This window comes from Halichoerus grypus, chromosome 8 (assembly GCF_964656455.1).
Source record: "Halichoerus grypus chromosome 8, mHalGry1.hap1.1, whole genome shotgun sequence".
NCBI classification, from domain to species: domain Eukaryota; kingdom Metazoa; phylum Chordata; class Mammalia; order Carnivora; family Phocidae; genus Halichoerus; species Halichoerus grypus.
The window spans coordinates 106,215,125-106,230,253 of NC_135719.1; the positions used below are offsets into that span (position 1 = coordinate 106,215,125).

The window sequence follows — 15,129 nt, forward strand, 5'->3', positions numbered from 1 at the left end:
CTTTCAATCTGAAGGTGTCTTTGGATCTAAAATGAGTCTCTTGCAGGCAGCATATCGATGCGTCTTGTCTTTTTATCCAATCTGATACCCTGTGTCTTTTGACTGGGGCATTTAGCCCATTTACATTCAGGGTAACTATTGAAAGATATGAATTTAGTGCCATTGTATTGCCTGTAAGGTGACTGTTACTGCATATTGTCTGTGTTCCTTTCTGGTCTATGTTACTTTTAGGCTCTCTCTTTGCTTTTTTTTTTTTTTTTTTTTTTTTTTAAAGATTTTATTTATTTATTTGAGAGAGAGAGAGAGAGAAAGCACATGAGAGGGGGGGAGGGTCAGAGGGAGAAGCAGACTCCCTGCTGAGCAGGGAGCCCGATGCGGGACTCGATCCCGGGACTCCAGGATCATGACCTGAGCCGAAGGCAGTCGCTTAACCAACTGAGCCACCCAGGTGCCCCAAGGCTCTCTCTTTGCTTAAAGGACCCCTTCTGATATTTCTTGTAGGGCTGGTTTGGTGTTTGCAAATTCTTTTAGTTTTTATTTGTCCTGGAAGCTTTTTATCTCTCCTTCTATTTTCAATGACAGCCTAGCTGGATATAGTATTCTTGGCTGCATATTTTTCTCATTTAGTGTTCTGAATATATCATGCCAGTCCTTTCTGGCCTGCCAGGTCTCTGTGGATAGGTCTGCTGCCAATCTAATGTTTCTACCATTATAGGTTACAGACCTCTTGTCCCGAGCTACTTTCAGGATTTTCTCTTTGTCTCTGAGACTTGTAAGTTTTATTATTAGATGTCGGGGTGTTGACCTATTTTTATTGATTTTGAGGGGGGTTCTCTGTGCCTCCTGGATTTTGATGCCTGTTTCCTTCCCCAAATTAGGGAAGTTCTCTGCTATAATTCGCTCCAATATACCTTCTGTCCCTCTCTCTCTTTCTTCTTCTTCTGGGATTCCAGTTATTCTAATATTGTTTTATCTATGGTATCACTTATCTCTCAAATTCTGCCCTCATGATCCAGTAGTTGTTTATCTCTCTTTTTCTCAGCTTCTTTATTCTCCATCATTTGGTCTTCTCTATCACGAATTCTCTCTTCTGCCTCATTTATCCTAGCAGTTAGAGCCACCATTTTTTATTGCACCTCATTAATAGCCTTTTTTATTTTGACTTTGTTAGATTTTAGTTCTTCCATTTCTCCAGAAAGGGATTCTCTAGTATCTTCCATGCTTGTTTCAAGCCCAGCTAGTACTTTTATAATTGTCATTCTGAACTCTAGTTCCGATATCTTACTAATATCCATATTGATTAGGTCCCTGGCAGTTGGTACTGCCTCTTGTTCCTTTTTCTTGAGGTGAGTTTTTCTGTCTTGTCATTTTGTCCAGAGGAGAATAGATGAATAAGAGAACAAAATGCTAATAGGGTAACAACGACCCCAGAAAAATATACACTAAACAAATCAGAAGAGGCCCAAAGCTTGGGGAAAAGAAAGGGAAAGAATGAAAAAAGAAAGAAAAAAAAGAATATGATCAAATATGATCAGGCTGCTACATAGATCAATGCCACACACTGGATTTTGGGCATATTTCGGTCTGTTAGAAGAAACTGCCTCCCAAAATTTTAAAGAAAGAAAAACTTATATATGAACAAAAATAAGGGTAAATACAATGAAAGGATGGAATATGACTGTAAAGTTGAAAATCATAAAAGATTTTTTTAAAAGGAATTGATAAGATAATAAGTCGGTTGAAAAAAGAAAGAAGAAAAATCAAAAAAAAAAAAAAGGGAGAGAATGTGATCAGGCAGGAAACTAGAACAAAGCCATACACTAGAGATTTAGGGTATATTTTGGTCTATTAGAAGAAACTGTATCCCAAAATTTTAAGGAGAGAAAATCTTATATATACATAAAAAATAAGGTTAACCACAATGAAGGGATAGAATATGACTCTAAAAATGAAAATTAAAAAAGATTTTTAAAAAAGGAATTGATAAGATAAGATGTTGGTTGGAAAAGGAAAAAGAAAAATTAAAAAAATAGAAAAAGAAAAAAATAAAGAAAATTTTAAAAATTAACTTTGAAAGACTGAAGAATCATGGGGAAAACAGCCATGAATTCTGTGTGCTGTGTTCCCCTAGTGCTGGCATTCTGCTGTTCTCATTGATCCATAAACTTGGTCTTGGCTGGCTGTTCTTGCTGATCCTCTGGGGGCGGGGCCTGTTGCCATGGTTCCCAAATGTCTTTGCCGGAGGTGGAATTGCCCCGCCTTTGCCGGTCCCGGCTAAGTAATCTGCTCAGGTTTGCTCTTGGGAGCTTTTGTTCCCTGCAAGCTTTCTGCACAGCTTTGGAGAAGGAGAATGAAAATAGTGGCCTCCCAATCTCTGCCCCGGAGGAGCCAAGAACTCAGGGCCCCACTCCTCAGTGCGCCCCCAGAGAAAAGCGTCAATCACTCCCATCTCCCTGATCTCCGGTCTCACTCTATGCTCACCCAGCCTGTGACTGAGCGTTTCTATCTCTGGCACCTGACCCGTGTGGAGTCGCCAAACCCAGCAGATCCCTGCGGTGCGCTCCCACGCCACTCCTCCCAGGGGAGGAAGGGGAGTCTCCCCGGATCTGCCGCTTGTTGGGTCCCTGCTGGAGAAGCATGGCCCAACTGTGCTGCGGAACACAGTTTATGGCAACCCCGAGCTGAGAGCCTGCGCCTCGGCTCCGTCTCTGCAGCTGGCTTCCCCACTCCGATACCTGGGAGCTCTGCCGCACTCAGGCACCCCTGGTCTTCCTGTGACCCTGAGGGTCCTGAGACTACACTGTCCTAGAGAGGGTTCCACCCCCTGCTAAGCCACTGGAGTGACGTCCCTCAGCAGAGCCGACTTCTAAAAGGTCCGATTTTGTGCTCTGCTGCTCTGTCACTTGCCAGAAGCGGCTGATGGAGGCCTCCTCCCCCGCTGTCTATCTTCCTGAATATCGCCTCGGATTCACTTCTCTGCACGTCCTACCTTCCAGAAAGTGGTCGCTTTTCTTTCAGAGAGTTGTTGCTATTCTTTTCTTTGATCTCCTGTTGAATTCGTAGGTGTTCAGAATGGTTTGGTCCCTATCCAGCTGAATTCCTGGGACCAGATGAAATCCAGGTCTCCTACTCCTCCGCCATCTTGCTCCTCCCCCTGACCCCTGATTTCTTTTAGGATTAAACCCTCTGTCTCTTTTAGAAATGAAAAATTATAAGACACATATTTTTAAATGCAGCCTTGGCTAGGAGCTATAGCTGAAGCCAGAGGATATAAATCTCAATTAGGGGTTTATTGAAGAACTTCAAGAAAGTAGACCCTGTGGACAGCTGCTTTGAGGAGACAAGACTGGGCCATCCTTTGTCTTATTAAATAAGAGTAAAAACTGGAGCATATTTAGAAGAATTTACCTTAAAAACATTATGAATATATATATTAAACCACATTAGGGTCATGATCCCATCTTGTGAGATACATACATATTCTGTATGTTGTTTTCATATTTTCTCTCTCCAGTTATGATTGCAAGCAAGAGTTCCCTTTAAGTCCTGACTTTTAAGTAGTGTTGTCTTATATAACCTTAATCTTGTGGCTAAGCTATATTCAGTTATTTGTTACAGAAACATTAAATTTACTCATTATATGTTTGTTATAGGAAATTAAATTTGTTAAATATTGTTTTTATAGCATACTAAATTTAAATGAGCTGATATAAGAAAGCGACCTAAATAAGTAGTGACTCAGATACGAGAGAAGTTTATTTCTCTCTCAGGTAATAGTCCAGAGGTAGGCAGACAGTCCAGGCAAATACGAGTCTCCATTCACCAGGTCACTTGGGGAACCACACTCCTCTCTTGTTGCTCCATAATCACATAAAACAGAAGTCAGCAAACTTTTTCTGTAAAAAGCCAAATAGTAAATATTTTAGGCTTTGTAGGCCATACATGCTCTGTCATAACTTCTCAAGGTGGCTACTGTAGCACAAAAGCAGTTACAGATAATATATTAGTGAATGGGTGTGGCTTTATTCCAATAAAACTTTATTTACAAAAACAGGTGGCAGGCTAGATTTGGCCCATGATAACTCCTGCCCTAGCATGTTGTCTTCATGGTTGAAGCTCCATTCATGTTCTGGTTTGTGGGAAGGGATAAGGAGGCAGTGGAAGGCAAGACATTACCCAGAAATGGATGTGTCATTTCTGTTAACATTCCATTGACCAAAACTTAATCATCCATCCATCGCCATCCAATAGGAGCCTAGAAATGCTCTAGCTGAGCGATCACATACATAGATAAAACATAGGAGTTTGATAATCAAAAGAAAGGAGAGAGGGAAATCAGGGAAAAATTTTAGTTTGGGGATGAAATTCCTTTTCCCTCTGAATGCTGAGGGCATTGCTCCACTTTCACCTAATTCCAATGTTGAAATCAAAAAGTCAAAAGCTACTTTAAACAAGCCTTAGCTTTTAGGCTCTAAATTTCATAACAATATGCTCTGGGGTGATCTTTTTTCAACCATTTTGCTGGGGATTAGTGGGCTCTTTACATTTGAAACTTGGATCCTTCAGTTCTGGAAAATTGTCTTGAATCCTTTCTCTGACAGTTTCTTCCCTTCCATTTTCTCTGTTCTCTCTTGCTTTAGTACCAGTTAGACTGATGTTGGATTTCCTGGGTCGATTTGTAATTTCATTTTCTTTTCTTTCCTATTGTCTATCACTTCATTTCTTTGCTCCACTTTTAAAGTTGATGATATCCTCAACTTTCAATTCCAACCCTTTGAATTTTTATTTGCTATCTTATTTTTAATTTCTAAAAAGTTTTTTTTTTTTTTTTGCTATTTCTGAATGTTTCCTCTTTAGATCAATCTCAATTATCTTATTATGGATAGCCTATCTTCCATCAAGTGTCCTGCTGCTGTGTTGTCTCTACTTCCTCTGAACTGTTTCTCCTTGATTATTTTATTTTCTGCCGTAAATGTTGGAGGATTTCCTTAAGTATCTGGATATCCCACAGATGTCCATTTATAGTTAAGAATGAGACAATTAAAAAAAGAGTGATTGTAAAAATAAAGAAAAGAAAGAAAGAAAAAGAAAGAAAGAAAGAAAGAAAGAAAGAAAGAAAGAAAGAAAGAAAGAAAGGAAGAAAGAAAAAGAAAAAAGAATGATTGTAAACTCCATGTGCATGGGCTGGACTTGTTTCCCCCCCTCCCCCACTCCCCACCCAGGGGCTGCTTCCCTGAGGTGTGACTAGTAGAATGCTGCTGAGATTAGCAGGGGTCATATTTGTAGGTCTTTTCTCTTGAGTCTGTGCAAGAGTGAGATTTGGTGTTGTGTTTTAGAAATAAATATTCTATAAACTCCATTTTATTTTTTGCTTTCACAACTACAAGGAGGAATTATCTAGGGAATTTATATAACTTCTATTGCTGGTAAAGTTAACTGTAACAAGGCAAGTATGGTGATGATTAGTGATTTCATTATAAGAAAACAGGTCAGAAAATTCAATTTCCCATGATGAATAAAGTTTATAACTTAAGTGAACAAACATAATCCTACCTAGCAAATAGAATTTTCTACAGTGTATATAGTATACACATTATACAGCTGTTGTATTTAGAAGTTAAATATCAAGGATACTCTCTGCCCTTAGTAAGCAAATACGTAACAAGAAGTATAATTGTATTTTAAAGAGCCAAGCCTGTGTAAACTAAAAATAAACTTAGAGAGAACTTTGCCCCTTTTGTTCAAAATTTTTGTTCATTTTCTTGATAGAATCAAATACAAGAGTCCTTTTATTATCTGTCTCTCATTAACATGAGGCAAATAACTTAACTCTGAATCTAAAATACTTGTTTCAACCAAGTTCTCCTTACTCCATCTTTCTCATTACATATATTTACACCTTGTAACCTATTCTTTTCTTTTAACTTAAGCAGAACCAAATTAAAGTATTTTTAAGTTAATATATTTTCACAAGCCAGTCATTTTCTCCAGAAAGCCTTCCAATCTCCTACCTTGTGGGGGGAAGGGGAAATAGAGAAGAGGAGACAGAGGTAATATATCCAACAGCCAACTATTGCATAGCCAAGAGGAGAAAGAGAGCAGGAAGAGACATCATACAGTTTGCAATCCTCCACTTAATCCCCCTGATTTCAGTTAGGTACCTCACTCTCCCCTTTAAATTTATTCAGTGTCATCCTAGTGGAGTTTGGGGAGAGAGTAAAAAAAGTCTGTGCTCTAGAAGTCTAACATACTTAATTGGTAACACTGATAGATTTTTTTGGAAATAGGAAGTACCTCACTATTCATGGAAATAAAAAGCAAGATTTCTTGCTTAACTGTTCATGCTGTCAAAAAACAAACAAACAAACAAACAACACCTAGAAGTGCCACAATTATAGAGTGCTACATTTACTCTCTAAGAAAGACTTTTAGTTCTGTCTCAGTATCCATTCTCCCCTTTTCCCATAAGAATTCAATTTTTTTTTTTTTTAGTTTTCTTGAGACATAATTGACATACACCACTGTATGAGTTTAAGGTGTACAACATAATGACTTGATATACATATATTGTGAAGTGATTACCACAGTAAGTTTCATTAACATGTATCAGCTCATGTAGTTACAAAAAAAATTTGTTCTTGTGTTGAGAACCTTTACGATCTACTCTCTTAACAACTTTCAAGTTTACCACATAGCAGCACTAACTATAGCCATCATGTTGTATACCACATCCCCAGGTCTTATTTATTTTTTAACTGTACATTTCTACAAGAACTCTACTTTTAATTGGGTGTCTTGCCATCCAGCTAAAAGATGGCATTTCCTCGCCTCCTTTATAGTTAACATTTAGCCATGTGAACAAGTTCTGGTCAATGAAAAGTAAAAAGAAGTGATATATGGAACTTCTGGAATGTCTCCTTAAAAATAAAGAAAGCTTGGGGTGCCTGGGTGGCTCAGTCATTAGGCGTCTGCCTTCGGCTCGGGTTGTGGTCCCGGGGTCCTGGGATTGAGCCCTGCATCAGGCTCCCTGCTTAGCAGGGAGCCTGCTTCTCCCTCTCCCGCTCCCCCTGCTTGTGTTCCCTCTCTCGCTGTCAAATAAATAAATAAAAATCTTTAAAAAAAAAATGAAGAAAGCTTTGCCCTTCAGATACAAAAGTATTCTCTTATAATTCTGGAGGCCAGAAGTCTAAAATGGAGATTCTAGGGGGAAGTCCATTCCCTTGCTTTCTCTAGTTTCTAGAAGCTATCTGCATTCCTTGGTTTGTGGCCCTGCCTCATTCCAACCTCTGCTTCCATTATGTCCTTCTCTGACTTTAATTTTGTTTCCCTCTTATAAAGACGCTTGTGATTACACTGGGCCCACCTGATAATTGAGGATAATCTCCCCAAGATCTTTAACATAATCACATTTCCAAAGTTCCATGGTCACAGGCTCTAGGCAGGTTATTATTCTGCCTATCACAGGAGGCTATGACTCCAGTCCCAAAGGATGAATCATAATTAGTCTAAACCAGCTATGACAATTCTGTTTGTTTACCTTTGACAGTAATGAGTCTGTGAGGGGAACATGCGACCCATTCTGTCCAGTGAGATGTAAGAAGTCTGGGGTGTCTGGCAAGATCTTCCACCTGGTCTCAATTGCACCATATATTAGATTGTAAGTTAAACAGGATAAGCCCTATAAAGTACCTAGAATAGAGCTATATAGTAAGTGTTCAACAAATTGTAGCTATTATTATCATATATTCTCTGTGCTTGATGGGTGGCATTTTATTTTGGCAGACTAAATCTCATGATTAATAATAGTGTCACCAAAGTCCCACCTTGAGAAAATTGTGACTGAGAAAATGCCTTCTATATATTCTAATCCTCTCTTGGAGAATTAATAATCACATCCAATACTGTAGAAATTAATCTCTGAGAAAACTCTGGGGAAATTTCACTTATTTTCCAATTAAAAGCCCATGTTAGAAATTAATAATAGATATTATTAGAAGTCTAATTGGGTTCTGGCTTCAAAGAACAACATAGAACATTTGGGACAATTGTTGGAATAACAGTTCCATGAACAGTGACCAAGAAAAGGTGTATGAGCCCATTTTCGAGAGCTACATCTAACCAATTATGCTGAAATACTGGATAGGTCTCATGGCTACATCCCCCTTGCCTAGAATGGTGCCTGGCTCATGACTGTGAATAATATTTTTTAATGACTTCTTTTTATTTTTTCATTTTTTATTATTATGTTCAGTTAGCCAACATATCATTAGTTTTTGATGTAGTGTTCAACAATTCATTAATTGCATATAACACCCAGTGCTCATCACATCACGTGCGCTCCTTAATACCCATCACTCAGTTACCCCATCCCCCACCCCCCTTCTTTCTGTAACCCTCAGTTTGTTTCCCAGAGTCCAGAGTCTCCTTCTCTGATTTCTTCTCATTCAGTTTTCCCTCCCTTCCCCTGTGGTCCTCTGCACTATCCTTGTGTTCCACATATGAGTGAAACCATCAAAATCCTAGAGGAGAACATAGGCAGTAACCTCTTCAACACTGGCCACTACAACTTCTTTCAAGACACATCTCTAAAGGCAAGGTAAACAAAGGCAAAAATGAACTATTGGGACTTCATCAAGATAAAAAGCTTCTGCACAGCAAACAGTCAACAAACTAAGAGGCAACCCATGGAATGGGAGAAGATATTTGCAAATGACATTACAGATAAAGGGCTGATATCCAAGATCTATAAAGAACTTCTCAAACTCAACACCCAAAAAACAAATAATCCAGTCAAGAAACAGGCAGAAGATATGAACAGACATTTCTCCAAAGAAGACATACAAATGGCTAACAGACACATGAAAAAATGTTCAACATCACTAGCCATCAGGGAAATACAAATCAAAACCACACTGAGATACCACCTTACACCATTTAGAATGGCAAAAATCAACAAGACAGGAAAAAACAAGCGTTGGCGAGGATGTGGCAAAAGGGGAATCCTCTTACACTGTTGGTGGGAATGCAAGTTGGTACAGCCACTCTTGGAAAACAGTATGGAGGTTCCTTAAAAAGTTGAAAATAGAGCTACCTTATGACCCAGCAATTGCACTACTGGGTATTTACCCCAAAGATACAGATGTATTGAAAAGAAGGGCCATATGCACCCCAATGTTCATAGCAATGTCCACAATAGCCAAACTGTGGAAGGAGCCGAGATGCCCTTCAACAGATGAATGGATAAAGAAGATGTGGTTCATATATACAATGGAATATTACTGAGCCATCAGAAAAGATGAATGACTTTTTTAAACTGAGAGGGATCAGGAGGCTGCACTGCAGTGGTAGTCCGGAAGAAGTGAACTCTGTGACCTAAAGTCTTCTTTTGAGGCAAACAGAATTTTATTATACTGTTTCAAGCTAATTTGTTTAAAACGCCTCTCACTGATGCTTAACTCCTTTGCTAATGTATCCTCAAACCTTTAATTTCTATTATACTGCACTATCCCTCAAAGAGAAAGACTCTTGTTTTTAACTTTATACATATTTTATGTATTTTCATTTTCTGTAAACTGATTTTCTATGGCCCCCAGGAAAATGGACATTGTCGTTCATTTGTAGGTTGTTGTTTCACACAATATGAAAAAATTGTTGGACTTAATTTTTCTATTGAACTGACCTGCTCCGGAACCATGCAGCAATAGCCTTTACTCAACTCACCGGATAAAACTGAAATTCAATCCACATTGTATTTGGCATTTTAAATCCAAGGCACTTAAAAACCTCCCTACACCAGAGGAAAAGCATGAGCCAAACAGAAAAACTATATAGAGAGTCATTTAGCTGAGGCCACAGAAGAGAATCGTTCCATATCCATCCATCTGACACTCCTTCATACAAACCTCAGCCCCTCGTTGGCTGTGTCCTCCCAACCAAGATGGATATTGGTAGAACTCAGTATGCGGGATGTGAAAAACTCAACTTTTCCTCTTTAGCCATGTTAAAAATCTTTGGGCTCATCCTTGGGAGGATGAGACTTATTGTTCTCTCCACTTCAGAGGGACTGAACTGCCCCAGGATTCCAGGGACAAGCACCAGAGCTTCTGTGTGAAGAACCGGGGCTCCTTCAGACCCATCACTCCTGAGGGACTGCAGCATCACCTGTGGCATCTGCTACCCTTAACCTCCCTGCGCCACAGAATTAGGCATGGCCAAGACACCCACATGAGCCAATGAAACGGGAGCAGAACACTTCTGGAAGGAGGCATTTTCCTGCAGGCACTCAGGCTCTGGTCTGCTCTCCTCTGCTTTGATCATCAGGGTGGCACACGCTCAGCCCGGCCTGTGTTCTGACATCACTGTGACAGGCACAACCCTCCCGCCCGTCCATGTCAGACTTGCAGGACAAGAGAAAAAGAAACCTTCATTATTTTAAGCCACTTATATTGTTTTTAGCTCCATTGCAACCTAGTTCATTCTTACTGAGAAATATTAAGAATTATTGTGTGGGGAAAAAAGGCAAAATGAGGGGTTTTTTTTGTGAATGAAGGACTAAAGAGAGAAGCGGTGGCCCCAGGGAGAGGCTGAGGGGCAGTTTAGACAGTGGGTCCCCGCCTGGAATGGGCACTAGACCTCCATTCCTGTGAGCGCCGGGCCAAGTGCAGGAGAACTGAGTAGAACCAGACAACTCTCCCGGTCTAGGAAGCACATGCCAAGGGAGCTCCCAGGGTCTGGGGTGGTGGGGGACTGTCGCTGCCAACAGCTTTAGGTGCTGCGGGACATTCACAGGAAGTCGAATGCACGGTCTACGTTCGTCTGCATCTAAGAAGCAGATGCTAAGACAAGATGAAGGCAGGCAAGAGATTTCTCAAGAAATGAAGCCAGGCAACCCCAGTGGAGAAAAATGAGAGAGGTCGAGGGGGCAGGGAGAACATTCCGATTACAGTGAGTTCTGGCTCCTTGGAGGGAGGGAGGGGAAAGGGAGGAGGTTAAGTGGCAGAACAGTTTATAGGGAAGTTTCAGCAAGATTTATGAGAAGTCCATCCAAGGTCATCCTTCTGAGGAGCCTGTGTCTCCCATGTCCTAGACTCCCTGCCACACTTAGCCATCTGCTGGGAGCATTCCCCGGAAAACACGGCCTGGTGTTAACGCTGTGCTGGACGTCAGAGAGCAGCAACTGGGGATCCCAGGAAACTCTGCTCCCACAGGACTTGGTGTCAGTGGAGAGTTGTCGCAGTGGCCACACAGCTACCACACCTGCTTTCATACGGCTTATAAAAGTCAACCGGGGAAGACCAACGAAGACACAGAACATGTGATAACAGTACTGCCTTACATTTGTCTGAAGGTTTACAGCTCGCCAAGTGCTTCTATGTATCTCCTCTCATTGAACCATCGGGGTGACATTATCTACGTTATAAGGCTGTGAAGCCTGAAGCTCCCGCACACCTGTGCGTGCAGAGGGGAACTGAACCTCGCACTCAACCATCAACCTCATAGGGCTCCGTCTACTGGGCCATGGACGCACCTGCTGAAACCCAGTACCTCAGAAATGTTTGTTGTGTCCTTAAAAGAGAATGAGTCTTAGACCACTTGCTTATAAGTTGCTTAGAAAGAAAATTCACTCTGAAGAAGGCTCTTCCTGTGTTTATCCTTTCACGAGAGGTGGTATTCATAGGATGAGAACAGATTTATCTCTAGCACAGACACCCAATGGTGGGTCACGAGAGATCCTGTTTACCTGGAAACTCCTGGGGGTGACCATAGGCTGGTGTCTCCAATTGCCAGAGCAGTCCAGTGTGGCTTCAGGATCGAGGAGGACAGGCCTCCAGGCTGAGCTACCTCACCCTACATGAAGAGGAGAAGGTCTGGCTTCAAGATGCAGATACTGCAGAGAAAGCCCTCCCAAAGCCATGATGCCTTCCTCAGCCCGTCAACAGGCTTGTTTATGGGGGACAAGACCAGCATATACTTCCCGTTAGCATTGATGGAGATTTTCCTCTTCCTAAAGAGAAAAAAACAAAAATGGTGAAGCAGGAATTACCCAGACTGCAGGAAAAAACCCAAACGACAGTTCCATTCTCTGAACTGGCACAGCTCAGTAAGGAAGGAGAAGGTACGGGCTTTGTGCCAAGCTTTTGGGTTTCACCTAAAATCAGAGACCAGGAAAAGGCAACCCAATACCAGAAATATGGCACATGAGATGAAAATAAACACGAAATCTTCAAGTTCTAGGGAAAAACGGGTTGCAACATGTCAATTTTAGGATTGCTGATTAACCTTATTTTCGATATTTTGAAGTATTTTCAATGTTTTCCACTGGGTGTCAGAAAAACATCCAGAAACAAGGACTTTTTAAACCATGAAATTATTTCCTAGGGAAATATCATGGGAAACATTTCTGTATTGCACTTCTCCATGCAACTTCCTTTCAGAGTAGGGTAGAAAGTAATGCACATTTGACCTCTCTGGGACTGCTTCCAGCACAGGAAAGTGTTCTGGTGATAGAGCACTCCATTAAACAGCACTGGGCCTGACTTTTATTTTATACTTAAGCAGAAGAGGAAATGATGGGCTGAAAAAGGTCTAAATTTGAGTCCTGATGCTGTCACTAACTAGATCTTGTCAGGTAGGCCACATAACCAGCCTGTTTCCTTATTTGTAAAATAAAGTGGTTGTTAATGGGTCAAAGTCTTTTTGCTCTTCTAATTGACCTGGGAAGCTTTGGAAGAGTACAGATGCCTGAGGCCTCACACAGACTTACAGAATCAGAACCTCTAGGAATCTAGGTTTTTTAAGCTCCCCGGGTGATTCCAACGTGGGCACTCCATAGACCAATATTTCAGGGGTAACTAGAGAAGCTGTTTAAGATCCCTTACCATTCTAAAATTCTGTGATGGTGAGGAGGTAGGAAGAGGAGGTCAGGGAGAAGTATTCTACTGTGCCACAGAGCAGAAGGGTCTACATCACCTGGGAGATTATTAGAAGTGCAAACTCGTGGACTCTACTCCAGAACCTCATGAACTATAAGTTTATAAGTTTTTTTTTAAATTTTATTATGTTTTTAGTAAGCTCTATGCCCAATGTAGGGCTTGAACTCACGACCCCTAACAACTGAGACAGCCAGGCACCCCTAGAATCTATATTTTAACAAGTTCCCCAGCAGTTCATAAATCCACGAAAGTTAGACAGCCCTGCCCTATTCCACATAGTCAGGAGTAAAACCCATCACAAGGGGAAACATTCAGCTTCAGGTGATATCTCTCCTGGCTGTGTTTCTCCTCAAAGAATGCAAATTTGGGACACTGTCACCTCATGATAAGTCCCCTTTCAAACTTGTCTTAGGTGCCTATGGAGGCAAAAGAGTGAGGCCGAGAGAGTGAGCCAGGCTCTGTGTGTGTGTGCGCCCATGTGTGTATGCCTGTGTGCGTGCGTGTGTGTGTGTGTGTGTGTGTGTGATTATTCTTCCACTTATCAAGCAGGCCAAATATCCCAGGTGAATTGCCAGAGGTGAAATTAACCATTTGGGGGAAAAGAAAATTTTAACTTGTGTTTAATTGCTAGTCTTTGATTAAGTTAGGGGGAAATTAAAAATATTGCAGCTCACTTTTTCAGGGGTTTGCTATTCTTACCCACATCCTGTGTTGAGAGCTGATTCTCAAAGGAAGAGAAAAAAACACCTCCACAAAGAAAAGACTTATTTCTTCTGTTGGGGGAGGGACAGAGGTCCAATTTACAAAATTCAGATAGAGTATGTAAAAGACAGAATTTAAAAACGGGTTGGGGGGGGAGATAAAAAAATCTTTCACACCGAAGAACGTCTATTGTCATTTTTTTCTCAGGAAAATAAACACCCAGTTTTATTCTTTTATGACATTCCAGTGAAATAAAATTCTTAGAGAAACCCTATGGCCTCTGGGTGTTGTGTTGGTAAGTGTTCATTATGAGGAGCAGATGATGTCTTTCCTGGGAACACAAATATTCTTTCTGCTACTTTGAAGATGTGTCACTTTTACGTTTTCTTCCAAGATAAAACTGAACTTTCCATGATAATTTTTTTCATAAATTTTCATTTATTATTCATAGAAATTATTCCTGATATAACACAGGAGTAATGTGTTTCACTTGCCTACATTTGTAAAGAAAGAAATCCATGGCAAAGAAGTATAGCACTTTATTTTTAAATCTCTATACCCATAAATAAAATTAAAATTTGCAAATGGGCTTCCATGTTGCCTGGCCCTAGGACCGAGGACAAGAAAAAGGCTCTCCCCAGGCCTGCCCACGACTGCTGCCCCCAAACACACAACACATATCCCAAACCACTGCCAATTACATCCTTGTTTCCTAAAGATAGGTGAGCCAATGGCCTAACACAGAATAACACAGAAATTCCTCAGATTGTCATCGTTGGGCACTAAGCAACCTGGAAACTTTGGGAGGGAATCTGGTGGAGAGGAGGTAGGAAAGGGGAAGGACACAGTTTGTTTGTTTTTTCATATATTTTTTAAGATTTCATTTATTTACTTATTTACTTATTTATTTATTTAGCGTGCAAGCAGGGGGAGGAGCAGAAGCAGAGAGAGAGAGAGAATCTCAACCAGACTCCATGCCAGCGTGGAACCCAACGTGGGGCTCGATCCCACGACCCCGAGATCATGACCTGAGGCAAAACCAAGAGTCTGACGCTCAACTGACTGCGTCACCCAGGCGCCCCAGGACAAAGTTTTATTAGAGACTTCATTAAGGTTAAATCTCTAGGAATGAGGGAGTCAGGATCACAAAGCCCACAAAGCCTCCTTAAATCTCACAGCAAACCACAGGCTCTTTGGTGGGATCAACCTCTCAGTTCCAGGTGCAGGTTAGTACAAGGACACAGCTTTGGCTTCACAGGCTGGTAAGTGGGTAATTCTTCCCAGCCCAAAACATGAAACAGCATGAAAGTCAGGAAGCCAAGGAGCTGCTTACACATTAGATTCCAAAAAATGGGTGTGGGAGATGTGGCCACACGGTTCCTGATTGTGCGTTTAGATCCGGGCAATGGTTCACCCTAGTTCAACCTCAGACGTGGGTAATCCCAGTCATACCGTGAACCACTCTCCTGCTGTGAGTGCTCACGGAGGTTCTGGT

The 15,129-nt window shown here is 41.1% G+C and overlaps 1 long non-coding RNA gene across 1 annotated transcript in view; it reads right to left on the reverse strand.

Annotated features, from left to right (window-relative positions):
• Positions 1-3,738: 3,738 nt before the first annotated feature.
• LOC118546471 (uncharacterized) overlaps positions 3,739-15,129 on the reverse strand; it is a 46,302-nt gene continuing 34,911 nt past the window's right edge. Inside the window, exons 2-3 of the long non-coding RNA XR_004922603.2 lie at positions 11,741-12,004; positions 3,739-3,896 (exon numbers count right to left, since the gene is read on the reverse strand). This is a non-coding gene — a long non-coding RNA (uncharacterized LOC118546471). The remainder of the gene's footprint in view (positions 3,897-11,740; positions 12,005-15,129) is intronic.